The sequence below is a fragment of the Alligator mississippiensis genome, chromosome 14 (assembly GCF_030867095.1).
Source record: "Alligator mississippiensis isolate rAllMis1 chromosome 14, rAllMis1, whole genome shotgun sequence".
Taxonomy (NCBI): Eukaryota; Metazoa; Chordata; order Crocodylia; family Alligatoridae; genus Alligator; species Alligator mississippiensis.
Genome location: NC_081837.1, coordinates 32,514,502 through 32,528,527, shown reverse-complemented (window position 1 = coordinate 32,528,527; position 14,026 = coordinate 32,514,502). Strand labels below are relative to the sequence as shown.

The window sequence follows — 14,026 nt, the reverse complement described above, 5'->3', positions numbered from 1 at the left end:
TGACAGACAATAGTGACCACACCAACACTTGGTAGGGTGGCATGCACCACCTTCAACCTTATCAGACGAGTCCGTAGAATGGCTCTGAGAGCACATGCAACCAAGGCGCACCTTCTCAACCTGTACCTGGACGTTTTTGAAGGTTTGGGCCGGTTTCCTCTTCGATATACCAAATGCAAAAACATGGTAGTGGCTGACACGCTTTCTAGAGCCACAACTCTCCCTCCTCCTGCTGACCGTGATCTTTTCCACTCAGAAAAGGTGATCCATGGTCTGACGGAAACGGAGCCACTCAGGGATCAGTGACTCCAGTGGTTACAGGAGCACACAAAGTATGACAAGGACCTCCAAGCCCTGACAGCGCAGCATCTTAATGGATGGCCGAGCAGGCAAAAACAATCAAACCCCACTGGCCCCACTGGTGAACTAAAGCTGCACTAGTCTCTCAGACACCAAATCTGGATTCACGATGATTTGCTTCTGATTGGGCTGAAAATAATCATTCCAGGTGGCGCGAGGACCAACATGTTATCATTGCTTCACTCGCCCTGTGAAGGAGGACAAGGCTCGAAAGCATGAGCTCGACAAATCATGTATAGGTCTAAAATGAATGCCCACATCGAGCAATGGTTTGCGACTTGTGCACCTTGTCCAGAGCTCCAACCCAGGAATCAGAAAGAAGCCAGGATCTCACATGAGATCGCAGACCTGCCTTGGCTAAAACAGGCAGCGAACATTTTTGACCTACGTTGGCACGGTAGTCAGCAAAATGAAGTCTGTGTTTGCTTGCACAGCATACCTAACGAAGTTGCCTGCGATCACTTGCCGTTTGCAAGTCACACGATGAGACAATTTGATAGATATCATAGACGTTAGGGCTGGAAGGGACCTCAGAAGATCATCGAATCCAGCCCCCTGCCCTAGGGGCAGGAAGTCAGCAGGCATCATAGGATCCCAGCAAGATAAACATCCAGATGTCTTGTGAAGGCGTTCAGAGTTGGTGCTGGAACCACCTCCGGCGGCAGTCTATTCCAGACCTTGGGGGCTCAGACAGTAAAGAAGTTCTTTCTTATGTCCACCCTGAATCGGTCTTGGAGGAGTTTGTGACCGTTTGACCTTGTTCTCCCTTGGGGCGCACTGGTGAACAGACGTTCCCCAGATCCTGGTGAGCACCCCCGATAAATTTAGAAGCAGCCATCGGATCACCCCTGAGCCCACGCCTTTCCAAGCTGAAACGTCCCATGGCTCTCAGCCTCTCATCATAAGGTCTGCTTTCCTGAGCTCTGATAATGCACATGGCTCTCCTCTACACCCTCTCCAGCTTCTCGATGTCACAACCAAATTAAATAGTGCCCATGTCACAAACAAATAAAACCATTTAAAACAGTTTTTTTCTACACTAGATTAACTAAGGGTTAACAATAATGATAATAACTGCTTTTTTTTGCTGCACATGTCAAAAAAAAATTTATAACTGCGACACTAACGTAAAATAAAACTTAGCCTTCTGTGCTGTACATAAATCATTATAATTGGTCGGAATGACAGGGAAGTGTCCGGGAGTGTCCCTATGATAACACCCTAGCAAAGACCGCTAGATAATTGGCGATTCTAATTAAATTTATGACGTGGCAAAAAGCAATTGGCTAGTACACAAATAAAACCCGTCTTCACTTCCGTGAAGAACGGGAGACCTCCGCACACGCACCTATAAAACCTCTGAACGTATGCGTGAGAATAACTGACAAATTGATCGCTTGTCAGTCTCCCCCGTCTTGACCTTATCAGACGTAAATCAACGACCTGCCAGCCCGATTTTTTCTCCGTTTATCTGCCCGACCAAAAAACTCTTATACAGACCAACCTATGACCTATGAACCTTAAGCTATAACTAACCAAATATCTCTGACCTCCGCTATTCACCACCTTGACGGCGTGAGTAAATAATCTTGCTTTACAACCGATAAGCGTCCGCCTAATTAATTCCACTCCAAGTGTTACAAGTACCCACCTGCCGGCCTTCTAAGGCCCCAGACCCTTATCTGCCTGGGTGGGAGTCAGGGAGAGCTACTGGCCGGCTGCCCTGGGTCCCGACACTCGACATCCTTTTTGAATTGAGAAGCCCCAAAATGGATGCAGTACTCCAGCTGGAGCCTCACCAAGGCTGAGTACAATGGGAGAATGACGTCCTGGGATTTACTTCAGAAGCATCTGTGGATACAAGCAAATGTTTTGCTCACTTTACTAGCTGCAGCATCACATTGCAAGCTCATAGATTCATAGAAGTTAGGGTCGGAAGGGACCTCAATAGATCATCGAGTCCGACACCCTGCATAGGCAGGAAAGAGTGCTGGGTCTAGATGACCCCAGCTAGATGCTTATCTAACCTCCTCTTGAAGACCCCCAGGGTAGGGGAGAGCACCACCTCCCTTGGGAGCCCGTTCCAGACCCTGGCCACTCGAACTGTGAAGAAGTTCTTCCTAATGTTCAATCTAAATCTGCTCTCTGCTAGCTTGTGGCCATTATTTCTTGTGACCCCCGGGGGCGCCTTGGTGAATAAATACTCACCAATTCCCTTCTGTACCCCCGTGATGAACTTATAGGCAGCCACAAGGTCACCTCTCAACCTTCTCTTGCGGAGGCTGAAAAGGTCCAGGTTCTCTAGTCTCTCCTCACAGGGCTTGGCCTGCAGGCCCTTAACCATACGAGCGGCCCTTCTCTGGACCCTCTCCGGGTTATCCGCATCCCTCTTGAAGTGCGGCGCCCAGAATTGCACGCAGTACTCCAACTGCGGTCTGACCAGCGCCCGATAGAGGGGAAGTATCACCTCCTTGGACCTATTCGTCATGCATCTGCTGATGCACGATAAAGTGCCATTGGCTTTTCTGATGGCTTCATCACACTGCCGACTCATGTTCATCTTGGAGTCCACTAGGACTCCAAGATCCCTTTCCACTTCCGTGCCACCCAGCAGGTCATTCCCTAGGCTGTAGGTGTGCTGGACATTTTTCCTCCCTAGGTGCAGCACTTTGCATTTCTCCTTATTGAACTGCATTCTGTTGTTTTCTGCCCACTTGTCCAACATGTCCAGGTCTGCCTGCAGCTGTTCCCTGCCCTCCGGCATGTCCACTTCTCCCCATAGCTTTGTGTCTACAGGAGGACAGAAGACACTGAACAAAAGGATCACTCCTTGGTACCAGCCGAACATGTTGATGAACCTCAGGAGATGGCAGGAGAACAAACTTCAGAAGAAGAACCAGACCACCACGAGCATGAGGTTCATCCCATTGCACAGCATCCACCAGGACACACAGCATCCACCAGGACACACAGAGGAACCTGCCAACACCACGCAAACTAAGAGTGGACGTGTGGTGAGATTGTCTGTTAGTACAAGGACTATATAATGGGATAGCGGTAAAGGCAAGACACCACCAGTGAGCCAAGTGCTGGCAACCTCTGGCTCCACCATCCTGAACCCGTCCATGTTACAGAAGCACCTGATGAACATCCAACTAGTTAAGAGGGAGCTCCCAGAGTAAAGAAGGAGGATATGGTATATGGGATATACCTGTAAAGGGCCAGCACTGGGATGACCCAATCTCTCGACCCATGGGTCTAGTTTGTGGTGGTGCGCAATGGTTGATCTCTATGCAAGCTGTGAGCATGTGAGTTGATGACTCCTGTTCCTAATAAAGACAAAGCTGTTTGCCACGCCACTGGTCTCTGCTGAATGGGGACTCGAGGACTAGAAGGATCATCAACACTGCTACAGCCTGGGAGGCACCAATCTAATTTGCACAACTGCACAATGGGATCTCGGAGTCGTAGTCAACTCCAAAATGAACATGGGTCACCACTGGGATGAGGGAATAAGTAAAGCTAATGTCAGCCTTCCTTGAACAAGTAGGTGCATCACGAACAAGTCTAGGGATGTGATACTTCCCATCTATGTGGCATTGGTCAGGTCACAACAGGAGTACTGTGCCCAGTTTTGGGTGCCGCACTTCAGGAGGGATGTGGATGGCCTGGAGAGGGTTCAGAGGAGGGCCACTCATCTGGTTAAAGGCGTACAGATAAAAACCTATGTGGAGCGACTGGGAGACCTGGACCTTGTCAGCCTCCACAAGAGGAGGCTGAGAGGTTGTCTCATGGCTGTCTACAAACACCTCGTGGGGGCCAGCAAGAAATAGGAGATACAATGTTTAAAGGGGCGCCTGTCGAGGTAACTAGAAATAATGGCCACAAACTGGAAGAGAGCAAATTGAGATTGGACATCAGGAACAAATGATTTCCAGTGAGGGTTGCCAAAACATGGAATAACCTTCCAAGGGAGGTGGTGCCCTCCCCTTCCTTGGAGGTGTTCAAATGGAGATTGCACGGACACGGGGCTGGGGTCACCTGACCCCAACACTCATTCCTGCCCAGGGCAGGGGGTCGGACTCGATGATCTAATAGGTCCCTTCAAAGCTGAGCATCTATGAAACTATGACACCACCCCAACTCTGGGGCATGGAGGTCTGAGCGAGTGCCCCATCCCTGCATGCCATGGCATAGAGCAAACATTAGAGGCAGGGGGACGCTCCCTGCACCCTGTCACTCTAGATGGGGAAGCAGGAGGAGGGACAGGCATGCTCCTAGATCTGGCACAACTGAATGGCCAACAGGACACTTGTGGGCTCCTCACTTGAGTCCAAGTGCCAGGGATGGGCCCAACAATGCTCGCAGCCAAAGGAATGTGATGATGAATCCTAGAGAGCTTGCCCAGGTTTCCCCAGCACAGACAGGGAGGTCTGCCCAGGCACAGACAAGTAGACATGCCCTCTCACGTGTCCCGGCCTCCCCAGCCTCTATGCAAATCCCAGGTTGATCCTGCTCCAGGGCCTGTGCTGGGTGCTCAGGACCGCTGCCTCCAGGAGCCGCTCTTCTCTCCTGTGCTCTGGGCTCTTCTCCTGCAGCACCGTGTCCACCCTAGTCTGGATCCTGCTCCTCCTGGCCCTGCTCCCAGAGGAGTGCTTGGGGCAGGGCTGGGGGTGGCAGCAGGGGCAGAGTCAGGGCCCTGGTGCCCAGCGCCACGTGCCCCAGAGCCCGGTTGAGGCAGGTGAGGGAGGCTCTGGGAGGCTGTGGGGAGACATCTGCATTTCACAGGCCACCCCCCTGTTCCCAATGTGGAGCCCAAGCCCACCCCTGACCCCCTGCCTCAGCTCAGGCCATGCCGGCCCCTCCGGGCTACCTCTAGCCCCAGCTCCTTCTCCCTTGGCCCAGCCCTGCAGCTTCCCTGCCACCAGCACCTCTTGCAACGAGGCTCTTTCCTAGGACTGTGCCCTGGGATCGGAGTGCACTTGCACACACATGCACAGAAGCATTCCCCTAATGGCACGTGTAGACGCTCCCACTGAATCTCACTACGCCGCTGACAAGACCTTCTTTCTCAGGTCTGTGGGAGCCCTTGGAAGCAGCATATTTATGTATAGTTGCCTTGATATTGCTCTGCCTTACACCAAGAAGAGAAAAGCACTTGTATGGCTCCATAATACCAGGAACGCAGTAAGTAGGAATAAATGAGACTCAGGCTGCCTGCCTTCTCCAGGACAAATCTGTTTTAATATTTTAGGCCGGGGGCCTGTATCTATTTAGACAGCTCCAAAGCACCTTTGTTCCCCAGCCCCAGGACAGATCTAGGATGTAGATCTGGTCTATGTCTTTACAGAGCAGGAAGATCTCAACAAGCATGGCACCGAGCCTTTAGCATCAGAAGAGCAGTTTCAGCGCTGGCTAGCTGTGGCAAAGAGCCGTGAAGCAAAACCGCTTTAGCATTCATGGAGGCACATTATGAGCTTGTCGCAGAAGTCACTGTGAATGCAACAAATGGCAGCAGGTGCAAGAGGCAGGCTGGTGTAGGGCTCACTGAGATATCCAGCAGGCACCAGCTGTTGTCAGCTGCAACAACAGCCCAGTTCTGGCAAGGTTACTGCCGCCCCGCTCACAGCACGCTTTGGCTTCTCCTTTCCAAAGCCCCTTGGAAAGATGAACTACTTACTCATTGCAGTGCTGGTGGCAGGCCTGTTGGACAGAGCTAAGAGCCAAGAGCTGGGACACCTGGGTCCAACACTGGCCTCTGCATCTTTGACATCAATCAATGAGGGACAAACTTTAAAGAATCAACTTTGCCTTTGGGTGGCAAGTCTTGAGGTTTCCCATCTCAGATGGGATCCATTTGCAACTTCAAACAGGGCCAAGCACCTGCAGCTCCCAGTGATTTCACGTGGACTTATCTGGATTGCCAGTGTGTCTGAAAGTGGGCACCCCAAGAACAGAAATGACTTGGAAGACTGGCCTTTGGCTTCTCTGTGCCAGCGCCAAGTGGTGCTTGGCTCCCTGGGGTGCTCACTGCACCGAGGGAGAACAAAGCCCCCAGGGCCAAAGAGGGGCATGCAGAAAACCCCAGCGCCAGGGGATGTCTTACTCCTGGGGCAGATTTAAGTCCAGGGTTCCAGCTCGAAGGGCCCAACCTGGATGCCAGGGCAGGCAGTGCAGACACCTCTCCCCTCGGCTTCCTCTGCCAGCTGCAGGGCAGGCGCCTGCCAGGAGCAACCCACAGCCCTCCTGCAGCCTGCTGGAGCAGCTGGGGCTGGGGGCGCTGAGCGCGGCTGGTGACAAGAGGTGGGTAGAGGGAAGACTTGAATGCCACAAGTTGCCATAGTGCCGAGGGACCCCATGTGCTCACGCTTCCTGGGATCTCTGCATGTGTCAGGCCAGGGAGCTGGACCTCAAAGGGGAAAGACCCCACAGGAACAGTCCCGGCATGGAAAGAGTAATGGAGTCTGCCATCTGAACCTGAGCCTGTTCCAGCCTCAGGAAGGGTCAGACTCCTCTGGCAAGTGGAGGGGGAAAAAGCCCTCAGGGAAAATGGAAAGCAATGACTAGGGGAAGGGGCAGAAGGCTGTGCTGAACCAAACCAAAGCAGCGTCTCTGCAGCGAAGCCCTTATTTGAGTCTGGAGCAAATTTCATGAGGATTTCCAGCACTAATAAAAACTACTGTCCTTCTATTACACCTTACACATTACACACCTATGCAATTTCCCAATCGTTCTCATTGAGCCAGTGCTGAGGTTTCTTTGTGGAGAAGCCTCGAGATTTTTGGCATGCCTCACGGATGCCTTTCTTGAAGCTCTCGCTCTTTCTCCAGGGATCAGTGGTGTCACAAGCATCAGGGCAGGCGGCACGATTCTCTTGGAGACAGCACTAGAGGCGATGTCCTTTTGTAGGGTTTATCAAGCGCTTGAGATGGATCCTCTTCCTTGGTTGACATCATTTATGTGGTTGTACGGATGGACATGATGGAACATATCAGGAGAGGATTTACCCAGCAGCCTTTGGGGCTTGTCTCTCCTCGTCTTCTTCTAGAGTCCCACCTGACATAGTTGATGACGGATTCAGCAAATCTGCAGATTGAGGAAATGTGAGCGGGCTGCGACGTGAGCGCTTCTGCTGTGGCTGTTGTGGCAGTCGGAGTCCTGCACGGCTCTGGTCGTAGCGGTGCTGAGGTGGACTTTGCAATGCCCTAGGATATAGTCCATTAGGTGCCAGGCTTTGGAGTAGGGGTGCTTGCACAATGGCTTCCACATGCTGCTTTGTGATTTATTCAGACGGATACAGCAACTGAATAGCAGAATGAGCTCTAAGCCACCTATAAGCAATGGCACTAAGGGATAAGACTAGAGTGACACTCTTCAGTACGATATCCATGGCAAGGCATCGTCAGCAGCCTGGTGCAGGTATTCAATACAATCATTAAAAAGTTAGATTGGACATTCCTCCATGAGATTTGCTACAGTTTGCATCTCACCACACTCACACTTGGGGGCCTTAAGAAAACCCCATTTACCAAGTAGCTACTTGTTCCCCTTGTTCAACATAGTCTAGTTCTGCCGTAGTAAAGTCAAGTCAGGAGGTTTAGCTGTTGGGTCCATGATAAGAAATGTATTAATGATGTCAACTTTCTTGCCCCACTTCAGCCATTTTCCTTGATATGAAAGCTTTCATGATTCAGTTCTTTTCCCACAATCCAAAATGGCCTTCTTTGACATAAGCCTTGGCCTATGGGGGTCATCAAGTTCCTCAAAAATTGGTAGTGAATTGAAAATAGGCAGCTTTTTTGTAAACTCTTTATTTAGCCTCTTCTGGTTGAAGATCAGGAGGAGGGGTATGAGACAGAAGAGAAAGCCAAGGAACAGGAGTGTATCTGCAAGTGCCCGTCATAAGTTCAATGTTTCATTCAGTGGGTTTGTGATGATTAGATCATATTTTGCACACTTGTTCAGGAACAGAAATCCATGCAGGTCTGGGCACAAGTGCTGTCCTTCAATCCAGTTGGGCGCTGTTCGTGCTGTGCACCAGGGTGCGAACAGTCCAGGTTGCAAACCTCAGGACTTGACTTGCACACATCCCAGGCTGGGGACATGACACGGGCTGTTGAAGTTGCCTTTTCTAGTGCCCTCCACACACAGGATAGCAGAGTTCACCTGAATTAGGCCTGCTCGGTCATAATTGCAGCTGCCTAATCACACACCTGTCTCGGTTCCACATACAAAATAACCCTCATACAGTCATTGTCACTCGGGGCAGGTCTCTCACTAGCAGCTTCTGGTAATCGCTAGCATCTGCCTCCGCCATCACTCACTCACCTGTCGTGGTGCGACTCGCTATTGAAGCAAGCAGCTTGTGCACATCTTCTGTTAACGTGGGGATTACATGGCGCATCAGCAATCAGAGAATACTCCACGGGAAGGAAACCTGGATCCCATGCCAAGGAAATCCAGGAGGACTGAAGATTTCTGTTCTGCTGAAGCTACATCTGCCTCTGCCACCATCGTGCACGATTCCTGCTTCATCTGGTTGCTCCACCAGCACTGACTTTTATCTTTCTGTTTGGATCACTAGCAGCCTGCCAACCTCGCTCTCCACTTTGCCGACATGGGGGACCCTAGCAGAAGCACACAAGTGCAGACAGCATCGCTCTCGATGTCAATGATAGCAGACAAGCCTCTCTCCAACATGTCACAGTTGCGATCCTTGTGAGGATGCCTTGCAAGGACAGGCTTCTGCCTATGAGAGAGAAAAATAAAGCAGAACAAAAAGCCTGTGTGAGCGAAGCCCCTGTGATTTCCATGTCAGGACAATGAAGATCCTTCTGCAAGGCACTTGGGTGGGCTACTTCTGTGCAGCTTTTCTCATGTGGCCATTGCTAGCAGGCAGCATGTTGCAGACCTGCATGCAGATGCTTTGCCCATCGCTCTAAGCTTTGGGAAAGGATTTTGTGGGGTTGGTGCTTGCAGGAGGAGAGGCCTGAACTGGAGCAGGATACTCAGCAAAAGAGAAAAAGGGAAAAATACAACCTCCTCTCCCACACCAGCCACAGCCTTTCAAATCTAAGCTTTGCTCAGATCTTCAGTCTTCAGGGGTGTCCCCGTGTCCCTCCCCAACCCACTTGAAGGGTTCATGCCTGCCCGTCTGCAGGGAGGAAACGGCAGCTGCAGGCCTAACTGCCCCAGCCAAAGCTTTGGGGCTTGAGCTGCAGCGCCTCACTAAGACTGGGACTTCCTCCAACCCCCGATGCAGCAAAGTGCAGATTAGGAGAGAGCAAAACTGAGAGAGGATCAGCCTAGCCCTGCTCTGCTCGTTCCAGCTCTCCAGGATACTTGGGCAGAGCTGAGAAGCTGGGCAACATTCCCTGTCTCCCAGCAGACCCTGTCCTCCAGGAGCAGGGGCTTGATAATATGTCAGCCTAGGAAAGACTATACTTTGCAAATACACCATACCCCCTTTGCAAAAGAAGAAATAAATGCTGCTGGAAATCCCACTGTCCATTACATGCAAGACATGGGGTGAGAACAGTATCTGTATGTGAGCCTTTCAAAATAGAAAGACCAATGAAAACACAAACAAAGAATATTATTGCAAGAGCTTTATCTGCTGCACTGGGACAGCAGCAAGAGGTACTGCTGGCCTATGCCAGGCAGCCCTCAGGGCATTCTCCTACAATTCAAGGAACATAGAAAGGGTTTACAAGAGACTTACTCTGACAGCTTGCTTGTTGGCCCTGGGAAACAGGGCAGCTCTGGATCCAATGGGAAGTCAGGCAATGGGCTGGATCAGGCATCCTGCTCTGCCTAGGCCACCTGCACATGGAGTCTGTAGTACTGCAGCATCCTCACCCCTCTGTAGTTCTCTCCGTGGATGCCACTGCCCACTGCAATTGTCCTGGGCTTGACCTAGTGTCAGAAAGGGGACAGGAAAAATCAATGGAAGAGACTTCTACTGCAGGGGGGAGAGGGTTTAGGATAGGCTCATGCCGGACGCAGGTACGTCCCACCCCACTGGGTCCCGCCACACCATGCCACGACCTTATTGTTTCCACTGGGAGAACCTGCACGTGCCTGGAGGTGGTGATCAGTGGGTCCCTGAGGGTCCAGGTGTGACTGCATTGACATGACTTCTTTGGAGCTCCTCCTCCCATACAGCCCAGCCCTTTCTACTTGGGTCTTATACGATGAGGTTGTCTTTTCTCCTTTGCTAGGTGCCTGATAAAATTGAGATGCAATGATTCTGCCGTGGTTCTGCTTCTGCCTTTTATGTCCAAAATCAGAACTAAACAGGGAATGGAAGTTAAATAGCTAACACTGGGCAGCCAAGCAGGGCAATGATGCCTTCACACCAAACATCCCTTTTCTGGGCCAAGGGGTGCCTGGTGCACCCCTCGCTCGCCCACCATCAAGCCCCTTTACCTCCAAGTGTGTTCCCTTTTTCACCTCAGTTTGTCTCACCTTGGCCCTTGGCCCAGGATGCTACAGTCTGGTGGTGGCCACTGTGGCCCCAGGGTATGGTCCACTTTCACCCCAGCCTTCTGCTGGGCTACTACAAACCTGCAGACGTACCGATGGGTATGTGGTGTTGGGAAGCCTCCTGGCTGGAGCTCTTCACCTGTTTCCCTGAGCAGCCCTCTCCCAGCCCCATCTGAGCTGGAGGCTTCGGCACAGGCTTCTGTGCGCCTTTTGAGGTCCTACTGCACGTTACCCGAGGAGCTTCTGGGGTTTTTTCCCAATGCTACAGAACCAAGATGGGTGTCCAAGTCTTTCCCGGGCATGCTGGCTTTGGGGAAAACCACCAGCTCTCTTCTGGCCATGACAAGAGCATCCAAAGAAGTCTCCACAGTCTGAATGCAAGCCCCCGGTGCCCCCATCTCCAGGCTCACTTGGCCAATCTGCATGTCTCCACCATACGGCATGGCACCAGTTCCTTCAATGTAGCTGGGCCACCTGAGCCGCAGTGCCAAGGTGAGTCGTGCGGGGGTCTGTTACGGGGTGACATGAGAGTGAGGGGGACAATCTCAACATTAGGACTAACTAGGACCGTGTGTTGGATCACGCAGGCCCAACACAAGGAGACAAAAGAAGAGGCAGCAAAAACCTAGAAGCAATGAGAAAGCACTTACCTGCTCAGAGAGGCAGAGGCACCAACCCTGTCATCCCGTGGACCCATCCCGGATCAGGGAGGGGAGGATGGAGGGAGGAGAGGACAGTGTGGGACGGGGAGGGGAGGAGTGGCAGCTTTCAACGCCTGAGGGCGAAGCAGCAGGGCAGTATCCAGGCAAGGCTGAACCTGTGAGAGAAGGGGCAGAGTCAGGGCAGGCTCAGGGCGAGGGTCCAGGCCAGGTAAGAAGAAACTAGTGCGAGCGGGACCGGATGGATCTCAGGCCTCCGCTCACCCCCAGGGAGCAGCCAAGGGGTAAAGGAGTCTCCCCAGCAGGGAACAGCACGTGGCTCTCACACGTGGCTGAGTGGGGCTTCCTGTCCCCAGCCGGCCTCACACCTGGGCCATAAGCTCGGAGCTTCAAGCCCCGGGGTGAACCCCTGGCAGCGGGGTCCTCAGGCCCAGAGGTGGACGATGGGGTCCACCCCAGAACAGAACCAGTCCAGACAGGGCACCAGGGCCCTGGCAGAAAGCCAGGACAGGTCATCCTGACCAGCCTGGAGGCAGGAGGCACCCGATCATCATGTGGGCTGGGGGGACGGCCCCTCAGGCCTGGGACCCACCGAGCTGTGGCAGGACACTCACCTCCGTGCTGCTCGCCCCCTTCTCCTCCTCCCCTCTGCCGCAGTGTCAGCACTGGGGGTGGGAGGCAGAGACATCGGTCACCTCACACACACCCCAAGCCCCCAGGCCCTGCCACTTCCCCCACCCTGTGCCCAGGCCTCCCCTCTCTCCATCCCTGCTGCTGTACCAAAGACTGGCCCTGGGCACCCTCCCGCACCCATCTCCCTTCCTCCCTCTGTGCTGACCGCACCCAGACCTGGCTCCTGGCTGCGATCTCGATACACACAACAGGGATGGCTCCCAGCACACAGCGCCCAGGCCTGCAGTGCCCCTGCCCTGGCCCTGCCCACCTACGCACCCAGGGCGCTGGAGGGAGCTGCGGACAAGGCACTTTCTGAAGACACACTAGTCATTTCCCCTTCACTCCCCTCTTCCCTCCCAAGGCCTCCAGGGCTGGGAGGGACCCAGGGGTGCTGGCCCTCGACCCGTCCTTCTCCCATCCTGCGAGACCCTTCCCAGGACCGGGAACAGAGTCCTGGCTCCAGCCCCCCCCCCAGCTCCCCTCACTGACCCCATGCTCACAGCCTAACACTAGGAAAAGCATCATGCTTCCCGGGTCTAGGGCCACTTATGCTTCTGGACTCACTCATGGATTTGGACTACATTTGTCTGGGAACACGAAACCTTTCTTTAAAAGCAAAAATGAAACTGAACTAAATAAGCTAGGAAAAGCATCATACCATTCCCCCTGTGCTTTCTGGCTTTTCGCCTCCATCCCTGGAAGGGGGTTGCTCTGGCACCCAACATTAGCCAGGCAGAGGGCCTTTGTCTGCGTGGAGACATCTAGGTGCCCAGGGCCCTCTGCCTGGGTGCTAGCCTCCTTGGAGAGGGACATGGTGGGGGTCTGTGTCCCCTCCTCGATCCCCTTGGAGGGGGATTTGCTCCTGATTGCACAAGAAGCAACTGGTCAGAGATGGATCACGCACTGAATTCAAGCCTGATAGCTGTTATGAAGGAAATACTCCCCTACCTGCAAACACCGCTGCTCCCAGCGCCTCCAGCCTACCCTGCAGCTGGGACATTGCGCGCGACCCCCCAGTCCCCTACAGACCCTGTGGGACCACTTCCTCCCCGCCTCCCTGAACCCCGCTTGTCCCCGCAGGGCTGGCAAGCCCTCCCAGGCCATCCCTGCCTGTTGCACAAGCCCACCGCCTACCCCTCCCCACAGCCTCCTGAGACTTCATACGGCCTGGGGGCAATCCCCTCCCAAGTTGTGGCCCCCACGCAGCCTTGCCCTGTGCACACACACACACACACACACATCTCCGCCCTGGGGCAGGGGCATGCAGAGCGGCTCACCTCCATGGGTCTGTCCTTCCCAGCTGGGCCCTGCTCCCCCTGGGCCTTGAGGGCCAGCAGCAGGCATGTATTATATTGTTTCAGGTCCTCCACTTGGGCCTGCACGAGAATCACCCCAGCCCGTCACACCATGCCCACGGCTGCACCAAGCGTATCTGGCCTCGGCACCCAACAGCGGTACGTCCCTGGGCACCCATCAGCCCCCACCTCTCCCCCCACGCAATGTGTCAGGACTCTCTTCCCCGCTTTCACATCCCCTGGGATTTTACGCTGCCCGGCCATGCTTGGCCTCAGCCTCTTCCCTCCCCTGCCCCACGGCCCTGCCGCCCTCTGCCCCCTGCAAACTCACCAGGAGCAGCTCCTCCCTTTGCCGAGCACTGGGGACACAAAACACATTTTCGGGCTCAGACAGACTGATGGTGCCATCCCAGAAACCACCCTTCCCCAAGGACAGATGCACAGGGGAGCAGGGATGGCCCCAGGGCTTGTGCCCCGACCCCTGCACCGCACACCGGGATCAGTCAGCTCCCTGCCCAGCCCCACACCTACCGGGACAGGAGGACCGCCGTG

At 53.7% G+C, this 14,026-nt stretch overlaps 1 long non-coding RNA gene across 1 annotated transcript; it reads right to left on the bottom strand.

Moving 5' to 3' along the window:
- Positions 1-5,582: 5,582 nt before the first annotated feature.
- On the bottom strand, positions 5,583-10,310 carry LOC132244745 (uncharacterized). The gene is made up of 2 exons (XR_009456493.1): positions 10,082-10,310; positions 5,583-9,109 (listed from the first exon to the last, which is right to left on the bottom strand). It is a non-coding gene; the product is annotated as an uncharacterized LOC132244745 (long non-coding RNA).
- Between the last annotated feature and the right edge of the window lie 3,716 nt (positions 10,311-14,026).